Raw genomic sequence first — 6262 nt, forward strand, 5'->3', positions numbered from 1 at the left:
AGAAATGTTGTCTTGGGTGACATGAGGGAAGGAGAATTCAGCACCCTAAAAACAAAAACAAAAAAGCTGTTCTCATCACCCTCCCAGCCCTTGACCTTCCTCTCCCTTCCAGCCTGCCAGTCCACTCAGATGAAACTTGAAAGCAAACCGGATGGGGCTGCTTCAGTCTCAATGCCACAGTGCTTACAAACTGTATGTGCAGGGAATTTGTCACATTTTTCTCTACCTCGTGACATTCCAGCAGCCTAGACAGCTTCATAATGTTGCAAGTGGGTGAGTTTTTACTCACTCCCTTTCTATTTCCCTGAGAGCCAAGCAAACAGCAAGAGCAGCAGCAGCAGCAGCCACCAGGCAAAGGTCAGAGGGGCCCCGATGGCAGTTCCGGAAATTCTGCCACTCACACTTGGGGTGCTGCCAGCCAGAACAGAGAGAGGCGATAGGGGCCAGGCCCACTCTGCCCCTCCCAGGATCTCAACATACACAAAAGCCCCCATGACGCATCTGAGAGAGAGATCTGGAGAAGTGACCTTGGAGGGTCAGTGGAGCCCAGAGCCGTGCCAACAAGTATGAACACTCGCAATTAGTCCGTGGACGCCCGCCATTCACTGTTTTATGTGCTATCTCATCAAAACATATGCATTTTCAATAGCCGGGTTTAAAGGCCCACTTGTTGCAATACATTATATCCCAGACTCCTACAGGTTTTGAATTGTACAAATACAAAAGTGGGGTATTGAGAAAAATCTGGCCCTGAGAATTTCAATTGTTCCGGGTGGGCATTTGCCTTGGTGCCCTGGTGCCCAAAACCTCCAAGTGGTCAGTGGCTTGAATGTCACTAAGCAACGTGACAAAGCGAAGGACAAACATGGGGTAGCCCACAGTGCTCTGGGAAATGAAAATCCTTTTGTTGTCCAGCTGGAAGGTCAAAAATTGCCATTTGAGATTGCCTAGACTAGCACAGAGTCCACCCCCGTAAAGGTGACAGCATTTGGGAAGGAAGTCAGCAGCACTGCCATCGACAAGTCATGCCATTGTGAAGGAGGCCCAGGAAGCAAGAGCTCCGGGTTCCCCCAACAGATCCTACTGTGACTGGGCAGAGAATTACAGAATGTCAAAGCTAGAAGGGACACTAGAGGTCATCCGGTCTAACCCCCTCATTCTATGGGTGAGGAAACTGAGGCCCAGAGAGTCTTGGCCAAGGTCACACAGCTAGCTAATAGCGGTCCACTCTGAAAAGGGCATTTATTCAGAAGCCTTCAATCTCTATATAGTCTGATAAACATCTAGTGCCAGGAGGTACCCAAGGACATGGGGGGGGCGTGGAAAGGAGGAGGAGGAGTGGGGAAGGAAGAGAGACTCCTATAGCAATAGGACTGTTTCACATTCCAAATCTTCATTTATTCACTTTGGGGAGTGGGGGAGGAACTATCTGAGCTCTGACTGATTTCTAAGCTCTCTCTGGCTAAGTAGGAAGAAAAGGTGGTCCTCAAGAGTACCCTGGTAAAATACAAAGACCCTTGGGAAGGGCCTCACCTCAAGCAGGGGTAAGCTATTATAAGTTCTTAGGTAACACTTTATAAACAGTTAGCATGAATAGGAAAGGGAAAAGGGAGGTGGGATAAAGAGAGTCAGGGCCAGGAGTTAGGAGGTGGGGCAGAATTAAAAAACAAATCTCCCCTACTTCATAATTTTGCCAAGAGCTCTAGTGCTAGCATCTGGACAAGTGTCTCTGTAGAGTTGTAAGCTACTCAAAAGCACATGTATGCCAACTGCTGACCTGAATCACTGCTAAATATTCTTTACTCCTTTCTATCTGGAAAGGATGGATAGTGATTTTGCAATTTGTCAATGACCCATGGGATTTTTTTTTTGAACCAGTTCTATGATTTAATTGGCATGAAGAATTCTCAATGCAGATTGGCACCTGTTCTGCAAGTGTATATCAAGAGTCGCCTGGGGCACTGTGAGATGGAGTGATTTGTCCAGGGTCACAGAGCCAGTATTTTTCAGAGGCAGATCTTGAATGGAGGCCTTTCTTGGAAAGACAGCATGGCAGAATGGCTGGAACTGTGGTCAGGAAAGACACAAATCCATTTCAAATACTATCTCTGTGACCCTCAGCAAGACATGTAAGTTCTCATGTTTGCCTCACTTTCTTCATGTCTAAAATCTGAGGGTTGGACTTGATAATCTCTAAGATCCCTCTCAGCTCCTTCTATGCTATGAAGAGTCCTGTGTCTAAGGTTGGTTTTCTATCCACAATGCCAATCTGCCTCACAGGATGTGCTTTTTCTTCTAGCCTATAAAATGAAGGAGTTCAGACTAAACCAGAGTTCTTACATAACGTTTTTTCTTTTTTGTGGTTTAGTATTTATTTCATAATCATACACTTAACTGAAAACTAACCAGACTTGTATAAGGAAAACAAAGAGAATCGCAGCAAATAAGAGCACAAGGATTACAGAATAACAGGGAGAGGGATCCCCCAAGAAACAAAGGAGTGGGTTGGTGGTTAAAACAAAAATAGAGCCAAAAAACTTATAAGACTTGTCCACAATCAGCAATGGTGATCCTTCTGCTGGTCTTGCCAACCCAAGACCCAAAAGGCTCCATGGATTCCATGACCTTCATGTCTTCTTTCACCTGGTCAAAGGCAACATGCTTGCCATCCAACCACTTAGTGTTAGTGACAAAGATGAAAAACTGGGCATCATTTGTGTTGGGCTCAGCATTTACCATGGACAATATCCTAGGACTAGTACGCTTCAGGATGAAATTCTCATTAGCAAATTTCTCCCCATAGATGTACTCATTGCCAGTGCCATTATGGCACATGAAGGCAGCACCCTGGCACACGAACCCAGGAATGATTCTGTGAAAGCAGAACTAAAGGGATTTCTTCTCTCCAGGGCTCAGAGCACAGAAGTTCTCGGCTGTCTCTGGAGCCTTAAGTACCAATGGCTCAAAAGTAACTCAGCCTGAGGTTTATTATCAATGGCTATGTTGAAGTATGTTTTGGCATTGGCCATAGCCACGGATGGCTGGGCTGGGGATGACAGTTAAGGCAGCAGTGGCAGAGACTACTATCTGGTGAACCGTGCAGGCTGACATCTCCCAGTGGTGGTGTATTCAAAGTAGACAGTAATTTTATTTCAATATATTTGGCTTCCTTTATAATCCTATGGATATCATTTTATGCATTTAAAAATATTGCTCTGAGAAGAGGTCTGTAGGCTTTACCAGCCTGCCAAAGGGGTCCACGATAGGCAAAAAAAAAAAGGTTAAGAACGATGAACTAGATGATTTCTAAAGGTATTTTATACCTCCAAATCTATGATCCTATATAATATAGAGCATGAATAAGTACATAATATGGGTTTGAGAGTTAAAAGGAGAGAAAAATTACATCTGATTCTGGGGACAGAAGGAATTATGTAAGTTTTCATGGATGATATATTACTTATGCTGAGCCTTCAAAACTAGGCAGGATTTCAACAGACAGAGACTGGCATGGGGAAATGGGGTGAAGGACAGGGGAATGGAAGTCATTTCTAATATAGGGAGCCAAATGGATCAAATGGTGCATGAAATGAAGTAGTGTAAATAAGCTAAAACTAGGAAAATAGGTTAAAACTAACTACAGAAGGCCTAAAATGTCAAAATAAGGAATTAGGCTTTATTCAAGAAATTGGCATGATCAGACTTAGAAAGATTCTTCTGATTGTAACCTTTAGGATACATCAGAGAGGGAAAGACTCACGTTAAGGTTAAGGTAGCATGGCCAAGAGAAATAACTAGCCTGTGCCAGAATGGCCTGAGTTCAGAGCCTGTCTCTAGCCCATATTGACTGCATGACCCCTGGACAAGTCACTTACCCTCTCAGGACCTTAGGCAACTCTGTAACACTAAAAGGTGCACAGACAGCTTATCTGAATGAGTTTCCTCACCAGGGACTTCCCAACATAATAATGGAGGATTGGGTGAAGTAACAAGAACCTGTACTGGGATGATAGCACTGAAAATGAGGAGCTGTGACAGCTATTTTGGAAAAAGAACTCACAGGATTTAGCAATTGATTGGATATTTACAGGAGTGAAGTAGAGGGAGAAGTCAAAGATGACTACAGCTAAATACTCAAAACAACAACAAAATCCAAGGCACCATCTAATTCTATTAAATCCACTTTGTAGTCAAGAAGTCAAAAGGTTACATGATTTGCTCAGTAAAGGAGAGCAGTACATAGGATTAAACCCCAAGATCCTAAATTTCCAGTCTATTATTTGGCCTCTAGACCATACTGATTAACTTCTTCTGACGCTCACGTCAGTATCTGAATGTTATTTGAATGTACGTTGTTTGCTGTGTGTTATTTGAAATCACAGAATATGGCAAGGGAATAATGAAGGCAATAAGATGGTAGGACAGGAAGTTCAAATTCACTAATGTTCTCTCCTCCTCTGACTATCAAGAAGGAACTAAAAGTGGATTGAAAAATTCCTTGAAGAATTTAACTTCAATGAAGAGATAACAAACTTCTTTAGAGAAAGTTCAAATGGACTAACAATTAACACTGAAGAGGCACAACTGAAAACCAGCTATTTGAGTCAACATCTCTCTTTGCAGCCTCTCCCATGGAAGCCTCCTGAACCCCTAACAACACTTTCTCTAGCCCACCTTCCTGAAGAATGAGAAAATAAACAAGAGGTGGAACTGAAAAGAAAGAATAAAATGTTAAAAGACAAAGAAAGAAGACAGTCACTCCACTACAGTTAGGACTCACCTAATTCAAAGGACACTTTCCATTGCCAAACTAATCATGCAGACATTGTGATCCTATCTTCAAAAGCCAGGCATGGTGGTACATACCTATAATCTCTGCAACTAGGGGAGGTTCAAGCTGATGGATCACTTGAGGTCAGGAGTTCTGAGATGCAATTGGACAAAATTAAACTGGGTATGTGCACTAAGTCCAGTACCAATATGGTTAGCCCTTGGGGAGCAAGCTGCCTAGAGAGGGGTAAACCAGCCCAAACTGGAAACAGGGTGGGTCAAAATTTCCATGCTGATCAGAAGTGAGGTTGGGCCTCCAAGTAGCTACTGTACATCCAGCCTGAGCAAGACAGGGAGACCCAGTCTCAGAGAGAGAGACAGAGAGAGAGAAAGAGATCAGAATGTAGAAAGCAAAAAGATTAACTACAGACCTGGGACTATTCAAATGTTCAGGTTTAGAAATATTTCCTCCATAAAACTTTTCCCTCATTCCCCTTCCCCTAGTCTGACATTCTATAATACTTTGTTTTGTAACTGTATAATACATTTATTATATAATACCATACATTTTAATTATCTGTTTATGATCTACTAAACCAAGAATTCTTAATTTTTTTTGGTCACAGACTGACATGGCAGAACGGTGAAGTCTTTGGGCCCCTTCCCAGAATAACATCTTAAAATTCACAAAATCAAATACATAAGATTACAAAGGAAACTTACTATATTTAAGTGTAGCTATCAAAAATTTTTTTTTTAAACCAAGTTCACACACTTCAGGTAAAGAACCCTTGTACCACACTCTTAGCTCCATGAGGGCAGGGATCTATCTTATCTGAATTTTCTCTCCAAGCACCTAACACACTGCTCTATGCAAAGGATTTAATAAACATTTGTTGAGTGAATCAATCCATGAATCAATGTTGAATGCCTTTATCAATCAATCAATCAATCAATCAATTGCCAGGAAGTTGTTAAGCACCAATTCTTTGCCAGGCACCGTGTTATGTGCTAGAGATATAAAGACAAAAGTGAAACAATCCTTGAGTTCAAGAAGTCTTTACATTCTATAAGGAGAGAGACAAAATATGCATATAAAACAGAAATGTAAAATAGCTACAAATGATTTTAGGTGGAGGTAGTAGCAGCCAAGAGGATCAGGAAAGACCTTCTTCAGAAGGTGGTATCTAAGCTGAGTCTTCAAGACTAGAGATTACAAGGCCAGAGGGGAAGAGGAGATGATTCCAAATATGGGGGACAGTCAATGCAAAGACACAGAGAAGGAAAATGGAGGGTCATGTATAAGGAAGAGTAAAAAAGCTAACGTAAGTATGACTGACCTACTGTCCGTAATTTAACCTCATTTTGGAGGGCAATGAGGTAGCTATTCCACCAAGAACTACAGCCATTTTAAAAGAATCCGAGGTCCAAACAAAACTCCCAAGTGGGAGTTTTCCATTATGTCAAAGGAATCTAATTACTCAAATTGGAA

The 6262-nt window shown here is 42.1% G+C and overlaps 1 pseudogene; it reads right to left on the reverse strand.

Moving 5' to 3' along the window:
• Window positions 1–2538: 2538 nt before the first annotated feature.
• Window positions 2539–3029, reverse strand: LOC110223897 (peptidyl-prolyl cis-trans isomerase A pseudogene; annotated as a pseudogene).
• Between the last annotated feature and the right edge of the window lie 3233 nt (window positions 3030–6262).

The sequence above is a fragment of the Phascolarctos cinereus genome, unplaced genomic scaffold (assembly GCF_003287225.1).
Source record: "Phascolarctos cinereus isolate Bilbo 61053 unplaced genomic scaffold, phaCin_HiC Scaffold_1;HRSCAF=81, whole genome shotgun sequence".
Taxonomy (NCBI): Eukaryota; Metazoa; Chordata; class Mammalia; order Diprotodontia; family Phascolarctidae; genus Phascolarctos; species Phascolarctos cinereus.